The 11026-nt window shown below is 36.3% G+C and overlaps 1 protein-coding gene across 5 annotated transcripts in view; it reads left to right on the forward strand.

Annotated features, from left to right (window-relative positions):
* Positions 1 to 11026, forward strand: part of ACACA (acetyl-CoA carboxylase alpha) — a 302953-nt gene that overhangs the window by 214684 nt on the left and 77243 nt on the right. The gene's annotated exons all lie outside the window — the stretch shown is intronic.

Here is an 11026-nt window from a genome sequence, read left to right on the forward strand (position 1 = left end):
GTAACGGTGAAAATTGAGGAAAATGTGATTGCAACATAGACTAAATTTCATTTCTAACTGCCATGATGCTACAGTGATGGGCACAACATGTAAATACATAGCTAGATGAATGTGGGCTCTTGAGGCTGGATACAGAAGAAATATAGCTAACCAACAGTTCTGCTTTACTACTTCTGTATTTTGGAGGAATTGTTTTCATTTTCCTGCCAGTTTGCTAACCTGTTTTGATCATTTGGTGGAAGCTGTAATTGTAGGTGGGAACATTTTGAGTAACAGTTCACAATCCAGTGCAGCTGCTTTTCACACTAAATCTCATTATTAAAAGGCTCAGACTAAGATCAGGCCAAGAGCTGTAGCAGACTTGACAGAGAACAACTTAACTTTGCCTGGTAGGACAAAGAAAACGCTGGCCTTCGTGGGACCGTGTTCTTATTTGTTCTGAAACAAGTTGTTAGAGTTCTTCTATTATATTTCCTCGTATCAACTTTGTAAACTAGATCAGGAATCTCTAAATTGGGCAATGATGAAAGATATGATAGAGAGACAACTATTATAGTAACTTAAGGGTGGGTGGAAATTAGGACCCTGTTTTCCCTAACTTTATGAACATGGATTTTTAACAATATAAACCCATCCATTCCCTCATCACTTCTGTTACAACGAAAACAGATGAGAAGGAGCTGTGTTTAGAAGCAGTTATAATAATTAGGTACAGAATGTGTACCAAAAAAAAAAAAACACTGGTAATCAGAGACTGAAACTCTTGTAGGAAAATTTTTTTTCCTTAAAATTTTTCCGAGAGAAAAGTAGATTCCAAATTGAATGCAATTTCATGCTACCTCTACACGAATGACCAGACTTAAGAACTGTGGTGGCTCCAGGTTTCGTTTTTTCAGATGGGCACTAGGTGTCAGGGTTTTTCCTTTTCAGCAATTTAGCATTCAGATGAGCCTCTCGAATTGCCCTGCTTGGTGAGGCAAATCCAGTAGTATCCTTCCTTTTGTTTTTTAGTTGGTGTGGTAAGCTTTGCTTAGTGTTCCTCACAATATGCAATTGCATTTTTAACTCTTTCGGTAGAGAGCTATTGAACCTTAACATCATGGCTGTACACATTTTTAGAGGAAACATGTTTTGGGGAAGAGACTGATTAAGGAGGAAAAAAAAGTGTAAAAGTTTAAAGACGAGCTGCCATAGTGACTAGTGCTGTGGTTTCAGTTCTGCTTTATGTTCTCAGGGGTGAAATGAAAAGGATGGTGGGAATTAGGAATTCAGTTCTAGCAGCTCAGCTCTACTAACATGATCATGTTTAATTACTGGCAATGTGCTGATGTCAGCTACCACCAAAGTGTAAGCATTCCTTTAATTTTTTTTTTATTTCAGGCATACAGAAAAATATGGAAAGTGATATGACAAATAACCCTGTACCTACCAATCAGCTTGAACAAATCTTACAATTTTGACTGTATTCCTCATTTATATATTGCTTTAATCCTTTGAAATCTCTAATTTGAGTACCAGAGAGAAACATTTAGGAGTTGGGTAAAGAAGGAAAGTTGTTCAGCTTATATAAGCCTAAAAGACTGAAGAAATTAATTAGTAGATCCACTTTGATAGTTGGACCTCTTAATCCAAAGGACCACTTATTTTAGAAAAACCACCATGATTCTGTCTTAATTCGCTTGGTTGACATTTTCCATACTCTCAAAGGAGTTGCTTGGGTTATCCCGGATTTGAATTGTAGTGGGACTCATTATGATTTGAAACTCTGTGACTGGAGAAACCAAAAAAAACCAAACCCATTGCTGTCAAGTCAATTCCAACTTACAGCAACCCTACAGGACAGAGTAGAACTGCCCCCATAAGGTTTCCAAGGCTGTAATCTTTACAGAAGCTATCTACCACATCTTTGTCCCACAGAGTGGCTGGTGGGTTTGAACCACCAACCTTTCAGTTAGCAGCTGAGTGCTTAATCACTGTGCCACCAGGGCTTCTGTGGCTGGAGAGAGTGTGTTACATTTGTAGATTTGGGTGAGGGAAGGGTTGACAATTACTCATAAACACAGAACCCAAGTATTTTTCTAGTTTAACATTAGACTTTTGTACAGTGTTTTGCACAGTTTAACCTCAGAATAGCTGATGAATGTGAAGCTAATTTTGATGTACTTTATTGTGCTTTTGTTTCATTCTTTTGAAATCAGTTTACCTTTTCATGCTGAGTGTGGAAATTAAGTCCATGTCAGTCTTTTACATACATGTTGAAAAGAAGTGTATTTGTATGCTGAAGTTCAGCTCTGAAATAGTCCTGAGAAAAGCAGATCTCTAAAACAAGACGATGGTCTGTACATTAATTGTTCTGCATATAAAGAGGGACTAGTGGCCTTGCCACTAATCTATTCCTGAAGATGGAGAATGTTTGTAAGCACCTTGAGATCCTCAGCAGAGAAGGACTGTGTAGCATTCATTATACATAAACATCTATAATTTGTCCTTGCCTTATTTTTTATCAAGGGCTTCAAATAATCAGTTTTAAATCCTTTCAGGGCTAGCAAGATAGGAATTACAAATATAGAAGAAAAAAAAAACATGTAATATGTAGTAAGATAGTTTTATTTAAAATTATCTTACTACATATTACTTTATCAACCACATTCGAAGTGAGCATATTTGACTACAAGTCTTTGGCTAAAATGATCTTCAAGAACCAATGTTGGACCCCTCATTAGAAAAATATTGAGGCTGATTTTGAAAAATAAGTCTTCCTACCATGAAATTACTCCTAATGAATTTCTAACACTGTTCTTTTGGGAAACATGTTTAGAATTCTTTCTGAATGACTATTATTGGTGTTGGAGGTTTCTCATCAGATTTATTAGTATTTTGACCCATTTTCACTGGTAGCAAACTAAGGCCCAGTGAACTTGATTGACTTTAAAAATCCTAATGCATCAGTTGACTCTAAAGTAGCACTTGTGGAAGTCTCCTTGGTTTCTTTCAAATGTAAGCCCTAGAGATAGCCTTTAAACCAAAAGAATGTACTTGCCAGCATTTTTGTGCATGTCTTAAGTTTTAAGATTTTACTGTAAAAGAATGTGACGTAGTACCCTATGTTAAGGAACTTAACAGCTACAACTAGAGGCAATAATGAACATCAGGACAGCGACAGATGACAGCAGAGAATGAGGTTCAACGTTCGTTCATATGATTAATGGGCAAAGCCTCTGGAACTATAGTAGGCCAACTTGGTTAATTTCCATATCAACCAATTAATCCTGTGCCCCATTTCTCGAATACCGCTGGCTTGTATGTGCTACATTGCATGCTTTTTAAAAGTCTGGTATACTTATTAAATTACTGTGTATATATGTAAAATTACTGTGGTTTCATGTATATAAATACTGTAAGAAGGAATAATTCCTCTGTTCAAAATTACTGTTTCCAATCTTTGGTAACGTTTTCAAAGAATTACCTCTGGGATGAAAGTTTTTTGCTCTAAAAATGTTATTTTTTTACCCTTTTATCGCTTTTTACAAGGGTTAAGGTAAGTTTGTTCAGCCATTTTTGAATTATCTAAGCATTAAAAAAAGAGTTTTTCAGCTGTTAAGAAAATTGTTTTGAGCTCTTTTATGTGATTATACAACACTATGCAGTGGAACATAATATAAGGCAGATAATGCAATATAGAAAGGCATTGACTTTTTTTTCTTGCATGGTTTTTTCGAATGGCACAAACTAAGTCACGTATTGCATTGCCTTATGGTCTAAAAATATACTTTTTAAGGCCAAATAGTATTTTCTGATATTTTATCAAATATGTCTTGTCATGAGATTCTACCATGAGTTATGTTATGTGTCTGAAAAGGAACTGAAGTTCAAATTCCTTCCCTCTGGATCTCAGTTTTCTCATCTTCATGATGCAAAATGATGCCTAAGTTCATTTCAGCTCTAACATTCTAGGGTTCTTTGTATTGCTGTTCCAGGGCTTTGCAGGGTGCCGTGATCTTCTTGGCATTAGCAGAATTAAACAATAGCTATTGGAGGCATTGCTATAAAAACTCTTAGACTTTTAGCATGAAAAATAACAAATAAAGTTCAACATCTCAGCCACAAGACTAACCTATATTTAAATATATACAGAAAAAGATATTATTCCAGCTCAACTAGAAGTGTGGAGTTTTAAGAAAGGCACCTGTGTCAAAGATATTCTCTTTCTGCTTCCCACAGCATAGCTAGAGTTGATGGATACTTCATATACCCTTAAAATACAAAATCTTACTCTGTTTTGCCTCTTAGCTTTCCCTCCAAATTTCTTTGTTGAGCTTAATATTGTTGTTATTACGGTAACAAATAACAGCTTTGGAAAGTGCCTGTGAATGTGCTTGCACATTCTGTCCACACTGATAGTACAATTAATGTTGATGTCAATTTTGGTGTTAATTTTGGGTCATGATTAGTGTTGACACTTTGTGTCAGACTAATGGCATTTATGGGCACCATCAGAATAAATGTTATCATGTTTTTAGTATGTTATAGTAACATTAAACCGAGGTCCTCCCAGGAGAAAAAATACATATATGGATAGATAGATAATGCCTCTCTCTATCGCTAGGGTTACTCAGCGAGAAAATGACATCTCAGGGCAGAATCCTAATCACTGTTTGGAGCATCAGAAATAATGATCACCTCTGATCGGAGGTTGTGAATAATTCATTCAGTTTGATTTTCATGTCCTGTCCAGTGATACTTTTCAAACCAAATGTGTTTCTACAGGAAAATAATGGTCCCACTTCTTATGGAAATACTGTGGCACAAATCATTTTACCCACATAAAAACAGTTAAATAAGACTGTTCTCTTCTGCTTGCTTTCTCCTCCCTATTCACTCCTCCCTCACTTGAACATGTTCATTCCAGGATCAGACTGTGGCCAAAGAAATATTTTCTTCCTTAGAACTTGTATTAGTAAAACAAATATTTATTTCTCCTATCCTTAGCTTATTCACTGTAACTCTTTTTACCCTCTCCCCTTTTTCACTCTAAAGTAATTATTTTAGGTTTATAACCCGAAACCTAAGAAGTCTGCCAGTTGGAATGTTCTGTTATAAAAAACAATCTAAAATTTTTTAACTTTAAAAATTATTTATGACTATATTAATGAAAATACGATATGCAGTAAGTACCTAGGACCACTTGGTTAGTCAGTGACTCAGGCAGTGGTCAGAGAAGAGGAAGGTGGCACCACTAGTGCCAAAAAGCCTGAGTCTCAGACTCATTAAACTATAAACCCACAAGCCCCTTTCAGGCTTTATGTTGCCCTTTTGTTGCTTCCTTAGCCCTTCAGTCCTCCTTCAGTGCTTAGTCCTAGAGTGCCATTTTCACCAGGTTTCCCCTGGATAAAAACATTGGAGGGAGAGAAAAGGGAAGGTGAGGGTACTCAGTGATAGGATTTCCCCTGATAGTTATTTTTCGGTTAATATACAAGGCAGCTTGAGCTTTGGTGAAATCAGTGAATGTCACATTCCTAATCACATTGTCACACTTGTGTATACTTTCGTAGTGATTGCATAATTTTCAATATAAAATCTCCATTGTGTGTATAATGTAGATAGACCCATCTGTATACAGTAATTTGACTGGAAAACTTGCAGTGTCCTAATTATATAGGGGGAGAATATGACTGTCTTCTGAAGTAATGGCCCAATCCTCTGAGACAAAGCTATTCTTAGAGTATTTTGAACCATTTTTCCTGAATGTTGTGACCCTTTTTTTAAAAAAATCTAACGGGCAGGGGGAAGCGTTTTCAACCTAGTTTTCATTATCAGACAAAAGTATTTTGCATTCAGAAAACATTTCCAGTATCAAATTCAGTTTTGTCAAGTGAGTAGTTGAGTTTCTAGAGAATAATTTAAACACACAAAGCTGGAAATGGCTGTAGTGCTTCTACACTTGAGGAGAGCCGGGGTTGTTCTCCAGTTGAAAGCCCCCTTGCAGTGGCTGTGCATCACAACTTGGATTATTGTGTTACATGTCTCTGCAGCTGTTACAGACGTGCATCTGTTGACACCATGTGTTCCTACCCAGGACTGCTAGAAGAAATAGGGGAGGTGGGTGAATTGATACCTTGCTTGCCTATCAGGGCAAATGTTCTGTTATGTACATACGTTTGTAAAGCTCTTTAGCTCCCTTCAAGATGAAAGTCTCTGTATAAATACAAGCTTTCGATTTTAGTACATGTTTGTAATACATGTGGTATAGTCCTAAATATGTATTTAGCTGATAGGCAGTGTTCTTGTCTATTGTACAAATATTGACTTTAAAAGTATAAATATGTATTTAGACATCAGACCAGAAAAACACTGAAGCAGTTACTTCTTGGGAAGAGATATTAATATTGTATAAACCTATATATACATGTTTACATTCTACCACACCAGTAGCACAGCACTTGTAAAAAACTAAAAAATGATAACCCCAACAAACTAAGACAGCTCCTGATATCTTCTCTCTTTAAAGTGAGTCTTGATTTTTAATTTCCAGACGTTTATATCTTTCTAATTTTATGTAAATATAATGTTACAGTATAACTAAAACCTAGATCAGTTCCTCTAAAATATGGGAAATCCATTAGGTTGGTGATTTTTTTTTCTCTTTTAAAAATATTTTATTATAGAAATGTTCAAACATATACTACAGATAATAATTTAAATTTCCATATACCCATCACTTAGTGAAGAGACACTATGATAGTCTTAGTTATTTTTTTATATGTATGGTAAATAGATATATAAAACAAAACATTTGCCATTTCAACATTTTTTACATGAACAATTCAACAACTTTATATTCTTCATGTTGTACAACCCTCACCACTATCCATTTCCATATTTTTCCATCACTCTTATCATGTTACTTATTTTTAATTTGTAAAATTTTAAAGCTATGAATGTAATATAAACACAAATTTAGAAAATGGAAAAAGAAAATACCACATAATCTCATCATCATAATAATTATCATCTCATTTTCCTATATTTCTTTCTTTTTTTTTCTTTAACATGCTTTTTTTAATGTATTACTGTATGCCAACTACTGTTCTAGGACTTAACGTGTTTAATCCTCACAGCAAACCTATGCAGTAGATTATTATTACCCCATTTTACTGATGAGGAAACTTGAGGCACAGAAAGGTTAGTAATTTACCTAAAATTATATGGCTAGAAAACTGACCGAATCTGTTTTAAACCCAGCTAGTCTGGCTCCTGAGTCTGTGCCCTAAACCACCACACTATTTTGCCTCTCACAAATATTATGGTATACATACAATTTTATATCCTTCTTATTTTTTCTAATTTAGTATTAGATCATGGGTATTGTAAAATGCTATTCATAGTCTTCATAACCATCATTTTATAAGGCTGCACAGAACACTAACAATGACCCCATTAGCCAGTTTACTTCCCCCCCAAAATAGTTTTTATCATGACATTTATTTTTTTAACTTTTTATTTTGAAATAGTTTTATATCTACAGAAAAGTTGGAAAGATAGTACAGAGAGTTTCATATACTTTTCACCCAGCTTCCCCAATGTTGTTGTTAGTTGCTGTTGAGTAGATTCTGACTCATGGCGACCCATGTATGCAGAGTAGAACGGCTTCATAGGGTTTTCAATAATGTGACCTTTTGGAATCATATCACCAGATATGTCTTCTGAGGCACCTCTGTGTGGGTTGGAACCACCACCAACCTTTTGGAAGCAGCTGAGCACTTAACCATTTGCACCACCCAGGGGTTCCCTCCTCTAATATTATCATCTTATATAACCATAGTACAATTATCAAAACTAAGAAATTAATACTGGTACAATATTATTAAGTAAACTGCAGACTTTATTTAGCTTTCACTAGTTTTTTCACTAACGTCCTTTTTCTGTTCCAGGACCCAATCCAGAACCCCACATTGCCTTTATGTGTTAATGACGTTTGTCTGTGTTATAGTTGATGTTCATCTTTCCATGTTGTATTCAGCTAAATGCAATAGCACTAGTACTACTTAGGTACTTAGTAAAATAAGGTGCATACTTCCTTATATTCTTTAGTAAAGGAAATACTATTCCTCTTTGTGTGGACCTTATTAAAAAAAATTCATACTAGCCACAAGAAAAAGTTACTTCCTCCATGCCTCATTTTTCTTGTGGCAATAATAACAGCTACCTCTGATTTAATAATATTACTACCAATAGCTAGTATTCGAGGGCTTTTATATGCCAGGCTCTGTGCTAACTTATATGTTGTTCCTCACGACAGTCCTTCCAGAAAAATACTGTATCCCCATTTTGTAATTGGAAAAATTGAGGCTGTAAGAGGTTAAGTGACTTGTTGAAGGTTGTATAGTTAGTAAAGAGTAGAGCTAAGATTTTAACCAAGACAGCCTGACTCCCCAGCCTAAGCTCTGAATAGCCATGATCAGTATTTGTCTCAACATCTAGTACAGTATAGCATATAATAGATGTTCAGTTAATGGTAGCTATTATTGTTTATTTAAAAATAAAATAGTTTGATGATATTTAGGACTGTTATTCTCTGGTTCCCAGAGATAAGTTATGGACGATGCTCTAAGTCCTTGATGTTGACTGTTTACCAAGTATCACTTTAAAAAATGAAATGATTATGGTACCAGCAAAATTTACTGCTCCTGTATTATGTATAGGGGTCATACAAGGCACTGGAGGAGATGATATAATGGTTCAAGATGGCAAGCTAAAAGCAGTCCTAAGCAGCATGTGATTGATTATCAAATGAGTTCTCTACATGAAGGTTTCAGTAGAAGATTGGAGAAGCGTGGGGTCACTTTAGACTTGGGGAAGCTTTTCTAAGGAAATGAAATTTGAATGAACCTTTTTGGAATGGGTAGGATCTGGATAGGTTGAGAGGAGTGAAAACGGCAAACTTTGTATGTTGAAGTCAATAAAGACTTCTGCTTCCAATAGTCTATTTAGCTTCATCAAACCCATAAGTATTTTTTTGCTTAATTTTTTATGTGGGGACACCAAAGTGCAATAAAGTTAAATAATTTCCCCAAGGTCACACAGTTAATAAGTAATAGAGCCTGGATTTGGATTCAAGTTTGTTTGACACCAAAGCCCATGTCTACCATTATATTCCTGACTGTTTGATTAGCAATGAAATCTAAATTTGAATGTCAGTTCAATAACAGATGCTTTCTTAGATGTTTATCGTGCGTTCACTCAAAACTTAATCTCTTCCATAAGGAATCTTGCTATACTAAGACTGGGATAATACTCTCCTCTCTGTAATGGTACTTTTTAGAGGAGGTGTCAATTATGAGCACACTTTGGAAAGACATTGATAAAGAGTAGTGTATTCCTGGTGACGCTGTGCTGGCACCTAATTAGAAGTCAATATTGCAAGCATAATGACCTGGCCAATTGCTGAACTGACTGCCCAAGTGACACAGTTAGAGTCCCAAGGTAATAACAAAAGATAAGAGTATTATTTGCCTGCTCAGTGCTGCATAGTCACAATGTTTACATTAGCATGCAAATGCTGAAGTAGATTCTTCAGGGCTTGTGTCTAAGCTGTTTCTGGCCTAGATAGCTAAGGTTAATATATCATAAAATTTTGTGTAAAACCCAATCTTCCTAACTACAAATGCATTTAGAGGAAAGTAGAAAAGAAATAGCTTTTCCTTCCTGAAAAACAAAAGAGGTGTTGGGTTAGAGAGGTACATGAGAAGGCAGGTGAAATATTTCTCCCCAGGCAGGCAGTATATTAACCAGCTTCTTAAAAACCACAACCAAAATTATCCTAATACTCAGAGTTGCTCTGTGCTGTTTTTTGGATGATCTGTTTCTCCTTCCTTTCTCTGTCTTTAATGAGCAGATAGAGTAGTATCTTATCTCAGAAGGTGATTAGATTTTTCCTGTGTATTATATCCATTTTGATTTGTTTTTGGCCAATAGCATGATATATTAAATAGCTTATATTTATCTGTGGGTGTTTCATATATATATTTCTTAATGCTGAGAATCACAAATAGCTGTGTGGAAAGCTTCAACCTGATTACAGTAGATGTGCAATTGGATTGAGGAATGTGTACTCAGAGCTTATGATCACTGGCCGGGTTGAGTCTGGGTGATGCATGTGGCTTTCCAGGGATGCTGCTATTTACATCTGTTAATGGCCCTTCTTGATGGCCGGCTCCCCAATGAGGTGATATGCAGCAGCCTGGGGATGAGGGACCAAGGCTGCAGATGTGGCTGGGCTCCATTAGGCAGGACCAAGAATACTCATCTGGTAGGCTCTGTGTTTGGGGGTAAGTAGCAGGGGAGAGAGACAGAAAGAAAGGGGAAAACAAAGAGAATGGAAAACATTACTTATTCAGGTATGGGGAAACAGACAAGCAAGCATGAAAAACTGCAGATGTAACTGGTGTGTGAGTGAATAGAAAAGAAATGGAACTAGCAAATAAACGAGTGAAAGTACTGACTAGTATTCATATAGAAGGGGATTAAAAGAGGGGAGGGCTGTGAGGGTTTGGGAAGAGACATATCACCCGTGCTTTTAAGTCAATATTTATTTGTGTGGGCTGGTCAGATGCTACTGAACAGAGATTTACATATATCATAATGCAGCAAAGGATTAGTTCCTTGCATCCTTTGGTTTTCTGGTGCTGGGAGAAAGCAGCAAGAGATGCTGAATGGCCCCCAAACACCTTTTTAGCTCAGTGGTGAAGTTACCTCCGAGGTTCACTGTTCAGCGTGGGAGTGGACAGCCCCATAAAACCAAATTGAGGCTAACGAGGTACAGGAGTCCAGTGACAAGGGCCAGAAAGCAGAAGGGGACAAGGAAGCTGCTGATAGGGAACCCGAGGTTGAGTAAGGATATTGTTGATGTGTTGTGAGATTGTTAACCATTGTCATAGGGCAACATTTGAAGCAACTGTTAAATGAGAAACTATTTTGTTCTGTAAGCCTTCATCTTAAGTGAGAATAACAGCACAATTGGAAGAGC

Source organism: Trichechus manatus, unplaced genomic scaffold (genome assembly GCF_000243295.1).
Source record: "Trichechus manatus latirostris isolate Lorelei unplaced genomic scaffold, TriManLat1.0 scaffold00054, whole genome shotgun sequence".
In the NCBI taxonomy this organism is placed as follows: Eukaryota; Metazoa; Chordata; class Mammalia; order Sirenia; family Trichechidae; genus Trichechus; species Trichechus manatus.